This window comes from Vipera ursinii (genome assembly GCF_947247035.1).
Source record: "Vipera ursinii genome assembly, chromosome: 6".
Classification (NCBI taxonomy): Eukaryota; Metazoa; Chordata; class Lepidosauria; order Squamata; family Viperidae; genus Vipera; species Vipera ursinii.
In genome coordinates, this window is record NC_139515.1 from 66,010,776 (window position 1) to 66,035,159 (window position 24,384).

The 24,384-nt window shown below is 38.6% G+C and overlaps 1 protein-coding gene across 3 annotated transcripts in view; it reads left to right on the forward strand.

Moving 5' to 3' along the window:
* Nucleotides 1-24,384, forward strand: part of LARGE1 (LARGE xylosyl- and glucuronyltransferase 1) — a 375,788-nt gene that overhangs the window by 137,249 nt on the left and 214,155 nt on the right. The window lies entirely within an intron of this gene.

Genomic DNA, 24,384 nt, shown 5'->3' on the forward strand with positions numbered 1-24,384 from the left:
GACAAATAAGATGGTCTGGTATGCCCATCTCTTTAAGGACTTGCCAGAGTTTGTTATGATCCACACAATCAAAGGCTTTAGCATAGTCAATGAAGCAGAAGTAGATGTTTTTCTGGAACTCTCTAGCTTTCTCCATGATCCAGCGTATGTTGGCAATTTGATCTCTGGTTCCTCTGCCTCTTCGAAATCCTGCCTGTACTTCTGGTAGTTCTCGATCCACATACTGCTGGAGTCTAGCTTGTAGGATTTTAAGCATAACTTTACTAGCATGAGAAATGAGTGCAATGGTGCGATAGTTTGAACATTCTTTGGCACTGCCTTTCTTTGGAATTGGGATGTAAACTGATCTTTTCCAATCCTGTGGCCACTGTTGAGTTTTCCAAATTTGTTGGCAAATTGAGTGTAGCACTTTTACTGCATCGTCTTTTAAGATTTTGAATAGCTCAGCTGGGATACTGTCACCTCCACTAGCTTTGTTGTTGCTCAGCTTTTCTAAGGCCCACTTCACTTCACATTCTAGGATGTCTGGCTCGAGGTCAGTGACCACCTCATTGTGATTATCAGGGACGTTAAGCTCATTCTTGTATAGTTCTTCTGTGTAATTTTGCCACCTCTTCTTAATCGCTTCTGCCTCTGTTAGGTCCCTGCCATTTTGGTCCTTTATCATGCCCATTTTTACATGAAACGTTCCTTTCATCTCTCCAATTTTCTTGAAAAGATCTCTGGTCCTCCCTATTCTATTGTTTTCTTTTATTTCTTTGCATTGTTCATTTAAGAAGGCATTCTTATCTCTTCTAGCTATTCTTTGGAATTCTGCATTTAATTGGGCATATCTTTCTTTTTCTCCCTTGCCTTTCGCTTCCCTCCTTTCCTCAGCTATTTGGAAAGCTTCCTCAGACAGCCATTTTGCTTTCTTGCATTTCTTTTTCTTTGGGATGGTTTTGGTTGCTACTTGTTGTACAATGTTGCGAACCTCTGTCCATAGTTCTTCAGGCACTCTGTCTATCAGATCTAATTCCTTAAATCTATTTGTCACCTCTACTGTATATTCAACAGGGATATGATTTAATTCATACCTGACTGGCCTAGCGCTTTTCCCTACTTTCTTTAATTTAAGCCTAAATTTTGCAACAAGAAGCTCATGGTCTGAGCCACAGTCAGCTCCTGGTCTTGTTTTTACTGACTGTATAGAGCTTCTCCATCTTTGTCTGCAGAGCATATAGTCAATCTGATTTCTGTGTTGACCGTCTGGTGATGTCCATGTGTAAAGCCGTCTCTTGGGTTGTTGGAAAAGAGTGTTTGCTATGACCATCGTATTCTCTTGACAAAATTCTATCAACCTGTGCCCTGCTTCATTTTGTACTCCAAGGCCAAACTTGCCTGTTATTCCAGTTATCTTTTGGCTTCCTACTTTAGCATTCCAATCCCCCATGATGATAAGGACATCATTTCTGGGTGTTAGTTCTATAAGGTGCTGTAGGGCTTCATAGAACCAGTTAATTTCATCTTCTTCAGCACCGGTGGTTGGGGCATAGACTTGGACTACTGTGATATTGAATGGTTTTCCTTGGATTCGAACTGAGATCATTCTGTCATTTTGAGGATTGTATCCCAGTATTGCTTTTCCTATTTTTTTATTGACTATGAAGGCTACTCCATTTCTTCTGAGGGATTCTTGCCCGCAGTAGTATACCTGATGGTCATCTGAATTAAATTCACCAATTCCTGTCCATTTTAGTTCGCTGATACCTAAGATGTCAATGTTTAGTCTTGTCATCTCTTGTTTGACCACGTCCAGCTTTCCTTGATTCATGGATCTTACATTCCAGGTTCCTATGGAGAAAAAATCTTTACAGCATCGGACTTTCCTTTCACCACCAGACATATCCACAGCTGAGCGTCCTTTCGGCTTTGGCCCAGTCGCTTCATTCTTTCTGGCGCTACTAGTACTAGCCCTCTGCTCTTCCCCAGTAGCATATTGGACGCCTTCCGACCTGAGGGGCTCATCTTCCAGCGTCATATCGTTTTGCCTTTTGGTACTGTCCATAGGGTTTTCATGGCAAAGATACTGGAGTGGGTTGCCATTTCCTTCTCCAGTGGATCACGTTTTGTCAGAACTCTCTGCTATGACCTTTCCGTCTTGGGTGGCCCTGCACGGCATAGCTCATAGCTTCATTGAATTACGCAAGCCCCTTCGCCACGACAAGGCAGTAATCCATGAAGGGGTATGACATTGTAGAATTTACATAATTAACAAAAGTAGCTTATGTTTTTAGTTGAAGTTCTTTTAAAAAATAAGTACATTACCAAATAATATCTTACGTGCCTTATGTTCTATATATTATGAAATAAAAATCATTATTGTGGTCAAACACCAATACATAAAAATACTCAACAATGTAAAGCACATTGCACCTATATAGAAAGTTACAATCCATAAAATTAATGTAATATATCTACATGTTATCAATATCCATTTATAAAAGGTTTTATGTTTCTTTGGGGCATATTTAATTTTGGCTGCAATATTATTGGTATTGCTGATAGAATAAAATAGGTAAATTGAGTATGTGTTATTGCTAATAACAACTCAAAGTTTTAGAAAAGCTGCTTATATGTTAAAAATTGGTAATTTGTTACACAGCATGTAGTTGAATGAATCACAAATGCTCAAGGTCCTTCTGAATCTTCTATTAAGACTTGATGGAGTGTTTCATAGTTTGGTAGATCGTTTCATTTTTGCAGTCACGCTTTACTGCTGAAATTAAATCTAATAGAATGTTCTTTGTATTCTTTCATGTTGGACCAAATGCTATCTAACAATCAAAAACATCAACAGTCATAAATATAGAACTGTAAGAGTGGGAGGAATCAAACTGTAATCAAATTAAAACTGTAAGATTGGGAGGAATCAGACTGTTATTAAAGTTATTTGTTTTCACATCAAGTTTCAAAAATACAGAGCTGGAAATAGAAAAACAGTTTCTGAAATAACTAAGCTGCAATTTGAGCTGTTTTTATATACCTGAATTGATTAGATTTGTTTTCTCTCTGTTTTCTAACATAATGCCCAGTTTAAGCTAGAATTACGTTGCAGAGTGAAGTCTAAAACAAATGTAATAAAAGAATAGGATATAAACATTGAACAAAATTGTTTATCTGGTTGAACAGCTGATCCCAAAGAATGCCTGCCCCACCAGGCCACTAGATGTGGCAAAGAAAGCATGTTCCAGATATCACCTATTAGGGATTTATATTTAATGGATCCCTGGAGTTGGGCCTTCTCTGCTGTGGCCTTATGGAACATTTTTCCCCCCAAATTCAGATCAGCTCCATTCCTATATACTGGAAGTCCCTCAAAATCTAGTTATGTCGCCAGAGAACTAACTAATCACACTGTAAGATGACTCCACTGCTATAGTTAATATTTTCATAATACCTTAGGGTTTGTAGCTTTTAAATTGTTAATATTTTCATTTTTGATAGGGCCAGTTGCGGCCCTATCTAGACCGGGATGCCTTACATACGGTCACTCACGCCCTTGTGACCTCTCGTCTGGACTACTGCAACGCTCTCTACATGGGGCTACCCTTGAAGACCACTCGGAGGCTCCAACTGGTACAGAATGCAGCCACGAGAGTTGTGTTGGGAGTTTCCAGACACTCCCATGTCACACCTCTGCTCCGCGAGCTGCATTGGCTTCCAGTTGTCTTCCGGGTGAGATTCAAGGTGTTGGTAATGACCTACAAAGCCCTACATGGCATGGGTCCGGAATACCTTGGGGAGCACCTGCGGCCGGCATCAACTTCCCTCCGCCCAGTATGCTCCCACAGAGGGCCTCCTCAGGGTGCCACCGGTCAGAGAATGTCGACTGGTGGCCCCCAGGGGGAGGGTGTTCTCTGTGGGCGCGCCGGATTTATGGAACCATCTTCCGGTCGAGCTCCGGATGGTGCCTGACCTCCGCTCCTTCCGGCGCGATCTCAAAACCTAACTTTTCGAACAAACTGGCCTGGCCTGATGGGATGGGGTTGGGTTTTATTAATCTGTTTTAATCTATTTTTAATGTGTTTTAACTTATTCATGGGCATTTGTTTAATCGTTTTTAACTTTTGTATCTTGTTTTTTTAATATGTATTGCCCTGTTCACCGCCCTGAGTCCTTCGGGAGAAGGGCAGTATACAAATAAAATTAATAAATAAATATTTTTATAATGATGTTCTTATATATTTGTTGATTTACTTGATTGTTGTAACATGCCCAGAACCACTTCTTATGAGATGTGTGGCCATATAAATTTGATAAATAAAAAGCTTATAAATAGTTTTGCAAATATTGGAAGTACTGAAGAGGGAATCCCAAGGGGTCTGTCCTTAGCAGAGAGCTATTGAATATGTTTATCAATGACCTAGAGCAGGGGACCCTAATCTGTGGACCATGGACCACTACCGGACCATGGCCTTTTTGCAAACAGGCCATGTGAGTGGTGGGCCAGCACATACGCAGCTTAACTCATGTGAGTGGTAGGTGCAGGTGCTTGCAGCCCCACCTGTGAGATTTAACTGCCTGGAGCAAGCCACCTCCAAACTGTACTTCCAAAGGCAGGTAAGGCCCGGTGCCAGCGCTCGCAGCCCTACTTGCACGAGTAGCGGGTGCTGGTACTCACAGCACCAGCCATGTGAGTGGCAGGCGCTGGCACTCACAGCACCATTTGCACCGTTCACACAAATGAAGCTGTGTGTGCAAGCATGTGCGCACCTACCCCTCATATAGAACCATTTCTTTCTCCCCCTCCTCCCCGCGCACCGGGCTGCCAGCCCAGAAAGATTGGGGCATGCTGATCTAGAGGATGAAAGGGAAAGGAAGAAATCTGCAGATGACAGGAAGCTAAGGAAATTGACCAATACTTAAACAAAATGATAACATTATGCCTTTGTTATCTTTGAATGCTGGGCCAAATCCCACAGGATGAAGTTCAGTAGTGACATATGTAAGATACTGCATCTGTAGAAAGAATCAAATGCATAGGTATGGAACTGGCAAGTTCTAGTTTGGCAGGAGTATGTGTAAGAATGATTTAGAAATATTAGTGAAATACCAATTAACACCAGTTGTGATTGAGCAGCTAAAAAGGCCAATGTGGTCTTTGGCTGCATTTATAGAAGAATCTGTAATAAATGAAAGTTCTCTGAAAAGGAGTAAAGGTACAATTCTGTTCTCTGCTGATTAGACCATCCTTGATATACTATCTCCAGTTCAGGGCACAGCATTTAAAAAGGAAATAGAGAAGAGAGTTCACAGAATGAAAACGGTCTGGAAACTAAGTCCTTTGAGGAATGATTAAAAGATCTGGATACATTTAGTTTTACAAGAAAAGACAACGAGGAGATAAGCTAATGGTGTGCAGTCATCTCCAAGTCTGCCATATGCAATCATCTTTCAGAGATGATTTAGTGAATATATATGCACTAAGCAGGGGGTTGGACTAGATGACCTGTAAAACCCTTTCCCGTTCATACATTGTATGATTCTGTGCAAAGCTTCTAATAGCAAAGCCCCTTTAGGTCACAATCCAATGAACAGCTCTGGGTTGAAAGAAATGTCACGAGGACATTTCATAAACGATTTGAATGGTTCACTGACATTGTAAAACATGATAGATATTGAAAGGTATGCTACAGAACAGCTTCCACTACTGAAAATTACAGAACAGTAATTGTAATTCATACTACAGGCACTGGCTTAGGAAAATGCTCCATTGAATTTAGTGAGATTATAGACCATAAGATTGTCCTTAAGCATTGGAATCTTTTTTGATCAGTTTTTTAAAAAACTATAATAAGTTATATGTAACATCTCCCCCAAGTTGAGACACACATTTTATATGTCAGATTTTTTTCCAGTGAAATGAACAGAACACACACACACACACACACACACATATACATACTGGCCAAGAGTTGTTGGAAGTTGGGTGTTGTACAAATTTAGTAGATAACTAATAATAATATTTTGATAGGGTCCTGCAATGTAGAGAGAAGCAAAAAGGAAATCACATTTCATAAGGTGTTAAATTATTTCATATTTATTGTGTATCCTAAGTCAGATCTTGTCATGTTGAAGCTTCAGATTTTCTTTACCTTCTCTGTCATCTTCTTCCTCTTTTACCAATTCTTTGTACCTGTAATAAATAATAGTTCTCTGAATAGAGGGGTGTTTTTTTTCCCCTAGCCCTAGTTATATACAGTTTATGATGTATCACTAGGGAGCCAACCGCACGCTGACCTGCTCCTGCACTGTGTTAAGATACATTTATAATGTTACGTTAAAATGATCTAAAACAGCATGCTGTACACAAGTAAAATTTGAGAAACATTGGACTCCTAGCTTATTCCATAGAAGCCCATGAGTTCTGCCACAGGTTCATCATGATGAGATCTGACTTAGGATACACATTTTTTATTGATAAGAAAAAGAGGATAATCAATAACTTGACCATATTTTCAGGCTTTCATCAGATGTTCATTTGTGTCATTTTCAGGCTGCAGCAAGGGGCAACCCGTACCCAACGTTGGCTAATCTTCTGGGAAATTGGGGGAAAGGATCAACAATGGCAAGCCACTTCTATAACATCCCTAGAAAACAGACCAGGAGCTTGACTTTATAACATTTTTATTACAAAAGACCAAATGCAGGAAGTGGATTGAAATGGGTGCTTCAACTTAAACTCAAAGAACAAAGCTGTCTACACTCTCTGTAGTGCAATCTTATTATTCTGCCCTAAACACTTTCACTGTAGCTGTATGTGAGAATGACCTTAAGGGGCAAGGGAAAGAGATGCTGCGCATAGGAAATGATCAAACGAAAGAGAGGGAAGTCCCCACCTCACTTAATAATAAGAAAAAGAAGTTAGAAGGACCCACCCTGATTGATCAGGCAGTTAAAAATGGTGGTGGCAGATTTCTATTTTCAGACTTGCAAGATTGATATCAACCTTCCCAAATAAACCAGACAGGAAACACAACTAGATCAGCTAATTCTGCTTTATTGTAAAGGCTACATTAACAGAACCTTCCAAGTCTGATACTACAAATCACCCACCACCACTCTTAACTGCTGAATCAATCAGGGCAAGTTTTTCCTCTAATCATTCATCACTCCCGCCCAGTGGCGGGATTCAAGTAATTTAACAACTGGTTCTCTGCAGGAGGGAGGTGGAGGGCATTGGCACGTGGCAGCTAGGGGAGGAGGAAGCTGCCCATGTACCGCTTAACATGCCGAAGGGCCCCCGCAGCCAGGCCTACCATGACACCTTTGAACAGCCCTTCGCTCGCGTTACTGCTTTTTCAGTCCTGGATCTCGGTTTGTCCATAGCCTGTGCAGAGGATCTTTGGAAACAAAGCCCCACAGCAATCGGGTGGGTTGGGAACCATTCCCTTCACTTTTGGACCGGCTTTGAAATGGGCTGGAAGGAGCGGTCTGAGAACTCCAATCTGGCTTTGCAGCAAGCAAGGCATGTGAATGCACGCTAGTCTAGCATCTCAAAAAACTGGGTTGTTTTTTTTATCCCTGTGCTGGATTTTCACTGCCATACTGTTTAACTTTCTTTACAGTTTACTTGATATAGAATATGGATCCTCCCCGTTCTGCATCAAGTAAACTTTAAAGAAAGTTAAACAGTATGGCAGTGAAAATCCAGCACAGGGGAAAACTAGTGTGCATTCACGTGCCTCCAATCCCTTTCCTTGCTGCAAAGCCAGATTGGAGTACTCAGGCCACTCCTTCCAGCCCATTTTGGAGCTGGTCCAAACACGAAGGGAATGGTTCCCAACCCACCCAATCGCTGCGGGGCTTCATTTATCATAACTGGTTCGCTGAACTCAACAAAAAAATAGGAATCGGGTCTGCCAAACTGGTTTGAATCGGCTGAATCCCACCACTGCTCCTGCCCCTTATCAGATCATTTTCTAGGCAACAGCTCTCCTTCTTACCCTTCAAGGTCATTCTCGCATATTATTACATTCATTCTATAATGTACGAATGGACATAATTGAGTAGAAGATGTAAAAGGTTATTTATGTGAAGTCTTTCCATCCCAAAATTTGATTCCAAACTTTAAAGACACCAACATTCCAGAACAAGTGATTTAATCTTAATTAAGGCAGTTTTTTCACCTATTGTGTCTTTAAAAAATACCAAAATGCTCACTAGAAATGTTCTATTAGTAAACTCTTTGATACTTTTTTAAAAAAGCCTTTACAAAGGGGATGGTGGTGATGAATTTTTTGCAGCTAATAAAGACAACCCTGTAACTTCTTAAAGGCCAGCCAATTTATTATGTCATAAACTTAAATAGTATGGTAACCTACAAAAGCTTATGTGATATAATGTTGTTAATTTTATAGGGCTATAAGTTCCTGATGTGGCAGCTTAGTGGTGAAGACATTCGCCACCCATTTGCAAGGTTAAGACTTCAATTCTAGTAGCGACAGATGTCTCTCTCTCTCTCAGCTCGCAAAGAGAAAATATCTGCTGTAAACTCCTCATTGGCCTCAGGAAGGGCCACTAAACACTCAGCTCCATTCAGTTGTCGCCACCTCCTGAATTAAGGGACTACAGGGCCGTAAAAAGAAAAAAATAGGGATATAAATTCCTGGATTGAATCCTTTGTTTATTATGCTTAAAACTAACCATTGAAGTCAATGGAATTGAAATGAACTATTATGCTAACATTGTTTGATTAATATGAGAGATGCTTTCACATTTCTGGTCTTGCTTTCCAGTATGCTCTCATATATCTTGTTTTTTGACTCTCCCAGCTGATTACAGCAGTGGGAATTTTGAATGACATGAATATCATTATTTTCAAAACTTCAGAAAACTTCAAAACTTTGTTGAGGCATTAACAACAATGGGGCTACATTTAGTAATAATAGAGTTAATCAGTCTAGTTAATCTGAATGGAACTTATCACAATATTTTTTTTCCTTAGCTTTAGCAATATTTAACTTCATTTTCATCAGTGCAGAAATGCCAAGCAGACGAGACTATCTTTCTGAAAAACAGAAGCAAAGTGACTACCCTTTCTTGTTTGCTGGCTGTCTGCTACATCTGCTAGAGAAGAATTGGTTGTGCCATGTTTATAGTCAAAGTGAGAAAAAGAGTGTGTTCACAAGTTGCTTGTCTTTCCAAATAAGTGAAGCTAAATATCATAATAGAGATCAGACATCATGTATTCAGAATAAGCAGTTATTTTGCATTTTCCTTTCTCTGCTCTAAAATGATGTTACTCCAATAGCAGGTGCTATGAAAGAGAAATTCTGGGAAGGTGAAAGGTGAAATGAATATTTTAAGCTTTAGGCTGCTTACTGCTCTGCCATCACTGGAGTAACACAGAGTATGTTAGCTAATGATTGAGACCATATCCAGGGGATGCTTTATGTGTCTACAACATGTTATTTAACCCCCATCCCCCAAGTATTTCGGAGGAACAGCATGGATTTTGCAGCATTAACAAAACAGCAGGTGTGAGAATCCCATGCTTCTGTCCTTGCCATTAAAGTACAATCAAATTCGTGACACAGGGAACTTGCTTATGTGTTCTGGTCTGCTAAGGTTTCAGAAATATTTGTCTGCTGCTGATGAAATCTAAATGACTGCAGTTTAGATACAGTAGAAGCACCTGATTTGAGCCAAATACTTTAATTCTAGCTAATGTCTAGGGTTAATTTCAGGCAAATAAAAGTTCATTATTTACAGAAGAACTCAGCTTCTTTAAAGATTTCAACCCTCTTTTCTGTTAAAGTAAACTTAGTCTTTATCTATGCACATACAGAGAATGATAGAACTTTAGATAGCTTGGTTTATATTTCTATGATCCAGACAATGTGCAAAGTGTCTAATGCATTTCTTCCATGTGTGGGCTCTTGGCTTTGCATCGACAACATATGGAGGCTCTGTTTTATTTATTTCACTGTGGAGAACAGATTGTGCTGGTTATTATATAGGAGTTAGCCCCTCTCTTTCTGAGATATTTAATTCCTTTCCAAAGTTTTCATTTGGAAATCAGGGGGTCTAAGTTGCTTGTTTACTTGTTTGTTTGTTTTAGCTCCAAGAGGATATTTGAATATTGCTTTCAGGGTTGTGAGTTTACTACTGCAGTATCCATACCAAAGTCAAGTAAAAGTCAAGCAACTATTCAGTTCTGTCTGTACCCAGACACTTTTATAGATATGCAAAAAGGTAAAGAAACTCCTTTTTCCTTCTATTGTTGATGAATGGCTGGGCATGTTGCTTCCTGGTTTACTGATACACCAGTTTAATTTCAGAAGAGCGCCTGAAGGCCCAGATGGAGAAATAAAGACAGCAGGTCCGGGGACTTAGGGCTCAACTTTGAAACAATTCCAACTGCTGGCAGGGAGGGAAATAAATAAACCAGGAAGGGTTTTGGCAGATGCCAAGAGAGAAATATGGGAATACATTGGCATCTGGAAGGGTGGTATCTCTGCCTGTAGCCTCTAGTAAGTTTCTTTCAGGATTCTCCCAATGTATTTTTCTGCTCATCTAAAATTGTCTTTAAATTCATTATTATGATAGTAGTTTGAAGCCATAGATGATTTAGTTTAGTTTAAGTTATGTTCAGTCATTTTTGGAATTACTGGAAAAATCAAACCTTTCATTCCAGATGCTTTAGTTGATATATTATCAATGTGCTTTCTGCTATTTATTTCTTGGCTACTTCTGAATTCTGTGGCACCGTAAACAGTGCAGAGATGCTGATATTGTTGCTACTGATATACCAAACTCTTGGGACATTGTCCAGTGCAAGCTATGAATAAAAGATCCTGATATTGTCCCTGGAGTTTTGGAGCTTTGATGCAGAGCTTAAGTTAGGTCTGTGTGACTTGGCTGCCTGTGGGTGTCTCTGCTATCATTCCACCCAGGATCTCCTTTTTATGTTAGGGTTAGGGTTTCTGTTTAAATCTGCCTGCTAAAGTTAACAATAAAGCTTAAAAACTTCTTACTCTCTGTTGTGTTTATTGTCTCTGGATCTTTTGGCAGTTGGCCATTGCCTTCCACTTAGCCATACAAAGGTGTGCTTTCTCAATGAAGGTTCCTGCTCTTTTAAATGATCTTCCACCCAGTATATGGCTGGACCCAATCCTGAAAGCCTTTAAAAACAGTTAAGATCAGTTTTTTTCTCCCTGGGACTTGTGTCAGAATGAGTAGAGCTCCCGTTTGGTAGGATACAACAAAGTTTAATTCTGATTGTCATTTAGTTGTTTTATTCTGTTTTAGTGTCATGCACTGTTGTTCTTTTGCATTTTGTGCAGTGATTTTGTACACTGTTAGAATCACAGTGTTGGGAAGCCAGATAAATAAACTCTTGGATATTGTGTTTTAGCAATAATGATTCCTGGCCTAAGTGTTGTTCAGTGATTGGTGTTTAATTCTACTTCCAGAGTTTGTTTGTTTTTTAATTCTTGAGAGTGGTCTACTAAAACACACACACACACAGAGAGAGAGAGAGATGTGTGTGTTTATTTACTCTCCTAGATACACGAAGCAACTTCAGTAATGTGTTTCTGGATTTTAGAATAGATTAAAAAAACAACCCAGTAACCATGTGTTCCACATTTTCTTCTCCTGCAAATGAGGTCTTTTGTTTTTCTCTTTTCATATTTTTGAATCATTTTTGGTTGATGTTTTTGAGCTTAGTTCAGTGTTGCACCAGTGCTGTTATTTTTTATGTTAAACATCTTTCCATAACTCTGCATATGTATTCTCCCACATGGAAAGACCCAATGAGAGAGAAGTCTGCCTGGTATTCTCTTTTGGGACTTAACTGTGAGAAATTAGGGAAGCTACAGACCATCAGAAAGAGGGTTGTAGAGCTCTGCCTCAAAAATTACAACCATTTCACCCCGTGAGAATGTCACATGAAATGTTCTTTTCTTTGGATGGGGGAAGGCAGCTTTTTTAAAAAATCAAAATGATAAAAAATGGTTTAATTCTTAGAGTACAGTAGTTTATAACTACTGCAGAGGAATCTCCATTTTATTTATATAACTGTATTAATCTGCCTTTGAAAATGCTGTAATGTTTCATAGATTTTAACAATCCTATCTAATATTTTACCTCACCTAGTTGAGGATGGTTAATCTCAGAAAGATAAATTGGGTCACACCTAGTTAATGCTTGTATAAGACACTGCCAGAAAGCTTCAGAACTGCAAGGTAGGCTAGGAAGGAATGAAATAAGGAAATAAATAAAACCTCAGAAGTAGACAGTACAAATCATGTTTTTATTGTTGTCAAAGGAAACTATATAGATGCATCCATGAAATCATTTGAAATCTTTCTTTTTAAATATTTACAGCAGATTTCTGTACATTCATGTTTTCTTGCAAGGATATTATCTAATGAATAACATACTTTACTGTAATTCTGGAGACTGACTGAGTAGCTATTTTCTATACCTGCATATATACACACATTTCTCTGTATGCACAGCTGCATTTGCTGAATGATTAATATCATTTCCATTTTATCATCTGAAAGCAAAATGCAAAACACACCCTGCCACTTGTTTTCCAGAAATGCTGCAGAACATCATCAATTCCAGCCTCTGTAGTTGCATCAGTAGGAGTGGATGGTTTTACACAAGCAAATTGTACTCCGACATTTAACTCAATAATTAGCAGCTGGGATCTTCTGCTGATGAACAGCTGAATCTATTCATCAGCAACAGAATCTGAGTTAAACGCACATGGGTGCTGAGTTAGCCTTTTGACCAGCATTGCATAGTAACTTTGTGCCATGCCTTTTTTGAATTTCACAAATATTATTCCACTCTTGAAAGCTGAGAAATATTGTCACTGGAGTGTAATATTCAAGGTAGTAGATTAGGTTTGGGGAGATCCAAGTTAAACCTCAGCCATGGAAACTCACTGGGTACTTGGGACCAGTCACTCTCATTCAACCCAGTCTATCTGCAGAGATAACATGAGATAAATAAAAGAGATCCTCTCTTTGCTTTATTTGGAAGAAATGCAGGATATAATTGGAAGGAATGAAGGCAAAAAAGACACCCATAATTGCTGTATGATTTGAAGATAGCAAAGAATTGCTTTCAACATGGACATGCTGATGACACCCAGCTTTTTATCTCAACTCCTAACAATATCAGTGATGCCCTAGACGTGATGTCCCGCTGCCTGAAAGCGGTCCGGGAATGGATGGGGAGAAACAGGCTTCAACTGAACCCGGACAAGACTGAATGGCTGTACGTACCGGCAAGCCAGGAGATTCAGAACGTCCCACTGCTTAACATTGGGGACAAGTTACTTCCCCCTGCTGATAGGGCCCGCAACCTGGGTGTCCTCCTAGACTCGCAGCTCTCCCTGGAAGACCACATTGGAGCTGTGACCAAGGGGGCCTTCTCCCGGGTTCGACTAGTTCGCCAACTACGGCCTTATCTAGACCTGGATTCCTTACGTACAGTCACCCATGCCCTTGTGACATCTCGCCTGGACTATTGTAACGCTCTCTACATGGGGCTGCCCTTGAGATCCACTCGGAAGCTTCAACTGGTGCAAAGTGCGGCGGCACGGACACTCTTGGGAGCCTCCCGATACTCCCATATCACACCTCTCCTCCGTGCGCTGCACTGGCTTCCGGTTGCCTTCCGTGTGAAGTTCAAGGTGCTAACAATGACATTCAAAGCCCTACATGGCATGGGTCCGGACTACCTACGGGAGCACCTTCTGCCAATGTCAGCACCCCACCGTCCTGTGCGCTCCCACAGAGAGGGCCTCCTCAGGGTGCCACCGCTCAAGGAATGTCGGCTGGTGGCCCCCAGGGGGAGGGCATTCTCAGTGGGTGCGCCAGCCCTCTGGAACACCTTACCTACCGAAATCCGGATGGCCCCTGACCTCCGTACCTTCCGTCGCGACTTAAAAACTTTTTTGTTCCAGCAGGCTGGCCTGGCATGATAGCGTTAATTGGGGTCCCAGTTTGTGTTCATTAGTGTTTCTTATTATTTTATTGTTCGGTCTGTATACTTCGTCCTTCCTCTGTACACCGCCCCGAGTCCCTCGGGAGAAGGGCGGTTTATAAAAACTAATAAATAAATAAATAAATAAATAAATTAATGGAAAGTGAAACTTTTTTCCATTGTTAGAAACTTTTAAGCACTGGTTCAAGATTTAAGTTCTAATTCATTCTGAGGTTTGGGGTTTTTTAAGCACTGTAATTTCTTGCCATTAGACATATTTCCTAGGACTATTCTGCATTCAAGTATGGAATATCTGGAGAACATTGGTTTGCTTATTTCAGTGGATTAGACTGTTGGATTAAGACTATAGAAAACAAGCGCTAAATTCCAATTCCTCCATGAATTTTACTGGTGACTGTGGGAAGATCACATTTTATTTTAGCCTAATCTGCAAATTTATATTTGCTTCTTAATATTATTGTTCAAATAAATTGGAAGAAGAGTAGTAGTTTGGAAGAAAAATAGAACATAAATATTACAGACAATAGTATAATTTATTCTAGTGCATTCATGCATATACAGTAGTTTCATCAACATGCTTAGAACCTTAAAGAGCATGATTCAAAAAGACCTGAAAAATTTACAGTCTAACATTTGATGAAGAAATAAAAAGACACGGGAAAAAAAGGAAATGGAAACATAATGAACAGAGGTACCATAGTAGTATTGCACTCAATACTTGTACAATACACAATCTGGATGTCCGAGCCCGAATGCTGCTGTACCTCTTTCCAGATGGCAAAAGATTGAAGAGTGTGTATAGTAATAGAATACCGGTATATAGAATATAGTAATAGAATAGTATCTAGGCTGAAATAAAAAGCTTAATGGAAGAGATAGTTTTTGGAGAAGTGTCTGAATTAGGCATTAAAAGTGTTACTGCTAGTAGAAAGAAAGAATATGGCTATCAGAAGTGAGCTACAAAATTATGAATAACTACCTATGTTCATTTGGAAGTTTGCAGCCCAGATCTGATAGCCAAAGGCAGTGTCTTGTGAATTGACTGGAGATATATGAATAATACAGTTGGTAGAATTATTCAGAAATATCTCATTTTCCAGAATTCAAATCCCGCTAAATAATTTTGGGGGATATAACATGCTTATGGAAAGATTTTATTAAACAGTTTTTGCAATAGTAGGGCTTTTAAGAAATAACAGTTCAATAAAAACAGCAGAGATGGTTTATTTAAATTCTAATAGGTATTAACACCCAATTTTCCTCAAGCTTCTTTCGCAATATTGATAATGTGTTATCTTTGCCAAGCCTCTCTTCTTGATAACATACTATCTTGGTCAAACTAAGCCCCTGATAAAATATTATTTTTTCATTCAGTACTGATAATATTTTTTCTGCTTTTTTTGCTCCACTTTTAGCCCTGCCTTCATTTTAAAAAAAAAGAGAGAGAGAATGAGCAAACCACGTTTTTAGTGGAGATGTACTTTTGCCTACTTCATGAAAAGTAGATTCAAAACAAAAAATACAGAAACAAAAGGTAAAAGGTCCTACATAGAAAGGAGATTTGGGGTTTGGTTATTCAGGTTTCATTTCTATATATGGTAAGTTTCATTTCTATGTAACTTTCACACAAGACATGTAGTGGTTTGCAGAAAATGGCACATCTTAAAAAAATGTAATCATACTTGAGGATTAAGTTATATTTTTAGGAAGTGCTTATTTCTCTCAGCCACCCCAATAGCTTGACGACACTAATTTGAAGTTGCATAATCAATCAAAAGTTATTCAATTGTAATTATTTACATTATATGTTTCACAGGAGCTGTATATTTTATTGGAATTTTATATCCTGTGTATGCATTACATCAATATAATTCAGTTTTTCCTCAATCAAATTTTTTTGATTCTGTATAGTAATTTGATTAACCTTACATGTTGTAAGATTATTAAGCATGTTTTGAATCAATAATAAAAAGTGTTGAATTTATGCTAATCCACCAACAATCCACAAGAGCTGAGTTTACAAATATGATAAGCCAAAAACAAATAGTTTAGTGCTGTATCAGACCAGACCAATAGCGTTTCATGTAGTATTATATGGCTATCCTTTTGTTGGTATATATACCATAATAATAGTGAAATCCAGTGGGTGCTTTCCCTCTAATGATACAGTATGTGCAAAGCAAGTCATCCACATGCTTTCAGTCCCCCATTCCTGCTCAGCTCTTACCATGAAAATTTGGGAGGGAAATTCTCTCAGGAGAAGATCTGAAAATAGGACCTAGAGAGAAAGAGGCAAAGATAGTTATTCTGAGGAAATCACTCTAAAGGATCGCACAATCCTTTCAGCAGCAAACAAGTCTAGCCCCTTGCATATGCTACAGTGGTTTCAATATTGTAAGCAGCAGTCTTAACTTCCCTTAGTTTTTCATTTGGCAAGTACCAGCTCCTTTAACCATTTCTGTTCTTACTTAATAATTCAAGGTGCTGGTAATGACCTATAAAGCCCTAGATGGCTTGGGTCCGGACTATCTAAGGGAACACCTGCTGCCGGCATCATCTTCCGATCGTCCTGTGCGCCCCCACAGGAAGGGCCTTCTCAGGGTAACGCCGGTTAATGAATGCCGGCTGGTTATTCCCAGGGGAAGGGCGTTCTCTGTGGGTGCGCCTGCCCTATGGAACCAACTACCCACAGAACTTAGGACTGCCCCCGACCTTCGCTCATTTCGCCGGGACCTGAAAACTTGGCTCTTCGATCTGTTTGGTCCAGACTGTGGGGTTGTTAATTTAACTGGGTTTTAGATCTACTCTTGGGGCTTGAATTTAATTTGTTTTATTTGTTTTTAATTTTTTGTATTCATGGTTTTAACTGCCCTGTAAACCGCCCTGAGTCCTACGGGAATAGGGCGGTATACAAATCCAATAAAATAAAATAAATAAATAAATAATTCTCCCCATGTCAATTCTGCATGTTCCGAACTCAATGGAATGCAGTCCACGTGCAATCCAGGAAACCTAAAATACAATGAAATGAGTGGGGTGAGATGCTTCTGTAAATGCAGTCTAAGATCCCACTGATCTCTCATAATATTTGTGATGTTCAGCTGATGATCCATTAGTATTACAAGTTTTTTTCTGAAATGTAGTGCCACCAAACAATTCTATATCACCTGAGTTTTCTACTGTTCCCTAATGAATATATTGATGCTTAAGTCCGGTGTTCAAGCTTGGTAAGATTTTGAATCCCAGTTTATACTTTCATTTGCAAATTTGATACATGTCTATTCTGCTTGTTCTTCTAGTTAGCTATACAAATGTTGGATAGCATTGAATCAAGAAAGAGCCCAGATTAAATTTTCCAGAATAGGATAGTAGACATTAACATTCATAAAATCAATGACAGAACATACATATTAAAAGTTGGACTTGAAGATTATGAATCTTACAAACAATTTAAGTTTGGCTATTCAGAAACCAAAGCAGTGATACTTCTTTAAAAAGATTTATTTAAAAGATTTACATAGATTTATCTTATGCTACATAGCCCTATGTGACTCACAAATTTATGTTACAAATATGTAACATGTATCTGTTACATGTATTCTTTTCATGTGATTTTATTCTGTATGCCAAATGGTCACTTCTCATGTTGCAGACTTTCACTCTCCTACGAAAAAAATAAGCCTCACTGAATACAGTAAATGTGTACATCTTAGAAAACTATCAAAGGACTGTGTTTCTATTGAAGTTATGCATTGATAACTATAATAATATTTGTATAACATAAAAGGCAACAACAAGTTGGGCTGGAAGGAGATTGATAACTGGAGGCTTACATTGTTATTTTGCATTGGTCATAACATTATGATTTTAATATTTTTAGATATTTTTATGTGTTTCTAGATTTATTATTTTGATATTTTGCACAAGCTTGATAACTTTCTGTAGGAAAATAGCTTAGATGTATGAAAATAATGGCACTGTGTTATAAATATGTAAACAACTTAGGCTTTTAGTCTATTTAGCATGCTCATGGCTTGTAAGAGAGATAATCATACTCAATATTCTGACCCCTTCCATTATCAATTCTATCCAGGCTGCCATTTTAATGAGGCAGTCTTTATAGTGCAGTAATCGTGTGTGTATGCAAATGATTTTCTCACAAATTGATCCACACATATGATAGTGTAATTAAATCATAGGGGTGGGGCAATACTGAGTTTGTAATGCAAGCTTGAGTTTGGAGAATGGCAAGAGATAAAAATGGTTTTCACCCAAAGTGCTGTTTCATTAACATGCCTTGCTTAAAATGTCTTTGACTTCAATATATTCCATATTTCTTCATTTCTGTTTTTCTGACTATAACATTGCTTAATTACTTTGCTGAAGTGGATCTGGAGTTTGTAGCAACCAAAAATAGGCTGTGGGTGGTTAATATGATAATATGATATATGCTGAATGAACACACTGTTCTTAATCCCAATTATAGAGGCAGTAAAGTACTGTCGTACCATCTGACATTTCTCCATTACTGTTATGCTTTAGACAGAGACAAGGAATTCTACATATGGGAGTTGGTTGCGCAGTCCATATAATCATCTCAAGGTCACATTGTCTCCAGTTTCCTTTCTTTAAATTTGCAAGTTTTTTCTTTCTTCTAGTGGTTCACTTATATTAGAATTAAAGGATCCCTTGTTTATAGTGGAGACATCTGGAGAAAATAGCTTGGCTTCATTTAGCAGTTCTATAGACAGCTATCAACATTCCTCATCAGGCAGCATTCTGTAATTCCAGCTGATGCTACATCAAAGTGATTTATAAATTTAGTGTAGGACACTGGGTGTGAACATTCTTGTTAGATGTGGAAAGGACACTCTCGGCAGGTCTCATGATTGCTGAGAGAAGATACAGACATTAGTAAATTCTTCCATCTTAGCAATTGGTTCAAGCTAGGCTCTGATTGCCAACCAAAGGTACATTCCAGAAAATGAAAGCTTGATCTACGGCTTTAAATTATGTTTTGTTGAACTTTCACTAGTCAGTAATCATATGTGTACTGATGATGGATAAAAATAGAAGATTCTCTTGAGCCATTCAGAGATAAATTGAACTGTCCCTTGATAAGGTCCCCATTTCAACACATTCAGTGAAAAGAAGCCCATCACTCCTCTTAGTGCAGGGGTCTCCAAAGTTCCCCTTGTATGGGCACCCGCTGCTCACACAAATGGAGCTGTACACACTTGCAATGCGCCCCCCTGCCACTAGCAGGGAACTGCCCCCTCTCCCCCCTCCGCCGGCCCACTAAGCCAGAGAGGTTCGAGACCGCTGTCTTATTGCATATAAACACAGGGATCCTGTTCCTGCTTCGCAACCATGGAAAATGAAAACATGCACAATAAGATCTTTTAAACAACAAAACTCTATTCATTTATTCATTAATATGCCTCAGTGGCATACAATAATATACTAAAAAGAATAATTACAAAAACACTGTAATTGCAATATTAATATTGTTTTTATAAAAATCCAGAAGTGCTAGGGAAGAGCATTAGATGCTACATACAATGTAGCCACCTCATTAAATCTCCATTTCTGTGAGACCCTCAGGCCTGTGGACATAACCAAGTTTTAACAGACTCCCAGAAGGAAATCAAGGATGCAAAAGACTGCCATTTAGTACTCATATAAAGTAACAAAAATAAAAAAATACAAATAAGTAAAACCTTTACTGAATTTCCTGACATCTGGTCTCTATTTAACAAACACTGAAACACAAAACTATGGATAATGAGATTATGAATAATGAAAGCCACTTCTGTCTTGGATATTATACATATCAGGCATATGCCTGTACTTAATCTGCATTTTTTTTCAGATTTTGAAGAAAGTTTAGAAGACAAGCCTCATTTTAGCTTCTTTATTTTCTGGATTCTTTTGTGCCTTGTTTCCTTTCATCTGATTATATGAAATATAGGTGCTAACGACAGATAATTAGGATTTATTTTAAATATGCTTTGTTACTTGGGATGCCATTTTGTAATTATTTCGTATCTACTTTTCTACTTGTGCAATTTTTATGTTACTCTTACTGATGTCAGCAACCCAGAGTTGGTTGAAGTCAAACAACATCAAAACTGAGTGAATGAATGAGTGAAATCCAGAATATCAACCATTTACTTGTATAAAGTCTTTGTGACTATAGCCTGATATCCTATCAAGCAAATGCTAGCTTGTGATTGGCTGCCCCATAGTTAGAAAATTTCCCCACATGCTAGCTGTGATACCTTGCCTCTAGCATCCTTTAGTCTTTTTTCTGCTAATGAAAAATTTTATCCAGATTTTTTTTTCCTTCCTGTACTGTTCAGAGACATTAAGGATTGAGGTTTATATATTGTCACAAAACAGCAAATACTTTGACCCAGTATTATAAAGCTATGTGGAATTTGCATACACTAAGAGACTAAGATTAATTTTGTTTGCATGGAAAGACGATCAGTTTCACTGCAGGATACAGTGGTGAGGTTTTGGGGTTTTTTACTTATTCCAGGATAAAGATGTTACTCAGGCATTATGAACCAACTTTTGAGATCATAAGAGAGATAGAAAGAAAAGTGCACAGACAGATGATAAAAATAAAGGCAAGGGGAACGAAAAAAATGTGTGAGGGTATAGGTTTTCTAAGGAAAGGGTTCAACCTCTGACCTGCAGGTTGCATATTTCTACGCCTGCCATAAATCAAGCCAAACATAATATGGAATGCCTGCTATTTTTTCTGTACTGAATAAAGAAGAAAGTTTAAAAGAAAAATCATACACTGATAGCACCACTCTTTTCCCCTTCACTGAATGTGTATGTATATAAAACTTCTATAGAAAATATAATAGGAAGTTTACTACATGCAATAATAAAAATCATATAATTATTGTTGCTTACACAAATAGTTGGCATTTTTTTCCGTATATTGAATCCTTCCCAAGGACCTGGGATAAGCAAATGTTGTTTGATGATGTTGAAGGTATCCTCACAGGAAGTAAAACTGCCTTTTGCAATGGTGATTTTGTTAATGCTGAAGATCTTCAAATGGTGCTCCAGATGTTCAAAGATTGCCTCCAAAACACCTATTACAGACATGTCAAACACAAGGCCCGGGGGCCAGATTGCGGCCCGCGAAGTGGTTTCATGTGGCCCACGAAGCCATCCTGGAAACAGTGAGGGAACGGCCCCCACTGCCTTGGCCCTGGCCCAGAGACCCTCCTTCTGCCAGAGACCATCAGATCTGTCCCATTCCTGCCCAGGCCCCCATAGGCACCCTTGATGCGAATGATGTAGACCTGGCCATGCCCACCCAGTAGGCCATATGCACTCTAGCCACGCCCACCTAGTAGGCTATACACACTCTAGCCATGCCCACCCAGTAGGCCACGCCCACCCTGGCCATACCCACCCGGCCCCCTGAGGGCAACTGCAATGCTGATGCGGCCCTCAATGAAATTGAGTTTGACACCCCTGATTACTATCGGTACTATCTTTGCTGTCTTTTACTTCAGTTGTTCTACTTCTGTTTGCAAGTCTTTGTATTTTTTACTTTCTTCAGTTCTTTCTCTTTTATTTTACTTTCCAGGTATTGCTACATCCACTATCCACACATTTTTGTCTTTTTTATCAATAATTGTAAGTTTATATGGCAGGTGCTTGTCTGTTTGAATTCTAAAGTCCAAGAGCACAGGTTCCTCCAAAGAAATTGTCACATTATAGTTCAACTAGTTCAAAAATAGAAAAGTTAGCTTGCATAGAATAATGAACGCATGTCTGAAGCAAAACTGAACTTGATCGTTTCAAGAATGTACTGGTGAAAATATTCACAAACTGGCCAATACTGTCTGAATTGTGAGTAGGTAATGCTACATCAGGCACAAATTCAAGCAAGATAGATTATATAGTCTACAGGTTATCTCTCTTACCGAAACACATTATGTGAAAGTCTTAATTCACCAAAGGCATGATAGGCAATGGAGGTCAAAGTCTATGAGTACATTGGTGACTATGGCGTATAGAAGATTGTGACTTGAATTGTAAAAGGAATAATTGTGAAACAGCTTGGAATAAAAAGTGAAGTAAGGAAAAAAAATGTTTGGTGTCTCTGAAACTAAGAGAAAAGAGAAAAGAATATGATAGATTTCAGCAGAGGCAATCTAAACTTGTGGAGTGAAGTTGATGCATTCAGTGCAGGTGTTGGTTTGCTTATGAATGAAAAGGCTAGAATATGTGTCAGAAAACATGAATTGGTGTCATATAAGTTGTTGGGTGCATATGAAAACAGAAATCCTCAGATTGGGATAGTTGCATGTTCTTCCCCACTGAATAATGAGAGCAGAAGAACTAGGAATGAGCTTTCAGAAAAAAATTAGCGATATTCTGAATGAAAGCAATATGGTAGGAAAAAAAATATTCTGCTAGGAAACATGAATGGATGAGTAGAAATAAAATGAGAGAGAATTAGAAAAACTTACTTGGGTCATTTGGAGACTTAAGAATGGAGGACAATTGAATCTGTTGAATATCTGTCAGTAAAAGGATCTAGTTTTTGTTTGCTTGTTATATAATTTGTTCTTTAAAAATATTTAACTATGTGGAAAGGAATAAATACAAATCTATGATTGATTTGATATTTTGTGTTGAATGATTGTGATAATTAGGCAATACAGAGATGATCACAGAGTCACAATGTTGGAAATATCAATATCTTGAGAAAAAATAGACATGAAAGAAATGTCTAGAATTTAAGGTAATAAGAGTGAAAGTAAAATATCTGCATGAAAATAAAGTATAAGTCGTATATGAACAATTATTAGAAGATACAGGCATCTCTCAACATAATGAAGAGAAAGTAGATGAAAGGAACAAGCTATTGTAGAACTGAGTAAAAACTATTATATAGAGTGCTAGTGATGCGAGTGGAATTTTGCTAATAGGAATGATTAGCAAAAAGGATGGTACAAGGTAAAAGAAGCTGCAAATAAGGAAAAATGCACATGATTCCTGCAAAAAAAATGCAGCAATATTTGTATAGATAGAAAAAATCAAAGAATATAGTCAAAGAGATCAGTAAGTTTGGAATAAAAGAAACAGAAAAAACATGGAATGGTTTGAAAGTGAATGAATTGGCTAAACAAGAAACCTCCAATCCAGTGAATGGAATAAAAAGTAAAAGTGATAAAACATTTAGGATGTAACTTAAAAAGAAAATTTTGGAAGGAGTATTTGGGAGAAGTGTGTGGGAAGGATCTGAATATATTAAGGGTGGAATAAAAATGGTGGAGCAATGTCAAAAAATGTTAAAGCTGCAACTGTAATTGAAGTAATGAGAAAAAATATACATACATTAATATGGTTTGTATCCGTGCAACCTGCTTAATGTGTGTGAAGACTATATTATTTATTTATTTATTTATTTATTTATTTATTTATTTATTTATTTATTTATTTATTTTGTATACCGCCCTTCTCCCGAAGGACTCAGGGCGGTGAACAGGGCAATACATAATAAAAAACAAAAAAAAAACAAAAAAAAACTTTACATACTTTACAAAAATTATTAGTGCATAATTGGAAGAATGCAATGATTGATCTATTCAAATGGAAAGTAACAAAACATAAAGCAGAATTAGTTTGTTTAGTGTGCTAGGAACAGGCTTTCCTAGAATTCCCACCCCCCTCCCAAAAGAATTAGGTGGAAAAACTAAACTCCCCACCTCTGCTGTCCAATTTCTATCCCTTTTTAAATATCTTACCTTGACTACAGGCTGAAGACAGAAGCAACAGAACAGAAGCAAACAAGGAAAGTTTTTTTTCTGCAGCTTTTTTTCTTGAACTGGAGAAAAAAAATCATCTCCAAAAATTTAGTCAACTAGTTTTGCAACAAAATGGAGAGTGCCAGACTTATCTGTCCATCTGATTGCTTATAGAGCCCAGCTTAAAGGCTAGACTATAGACTGCCTCTACATCAAACATGTCAAACACAAGGCCCGGGGGCCGGATCCGGCCCGCGAAGTGGTTTCATGCGGCCCGTGAAGCTATCCTGGAAACAGTGAGGGAACGGCCCCCACTGCCTTGGCCCTGGCCCAGCGACCCTCCTTCTGCCAGAGACCCTCAGATCTGTCCCACTCCTGCCCAGGCCCCCATAGGCACCCTTGATGCCAACGATGTAGAGCTGGCCACGCCCACCCAGTAGGCCATACGCACTCTAGCCACGCCCACCCAGTAGGCCATATGCACTCTAGCCACACCCACCCAGTAGGCCATACGCACTCTAGCCATGCCCACCCAGTAGGCCGCGCCCACCCTGGCCACACCCACCCGGCCCCCCAAGGGCAA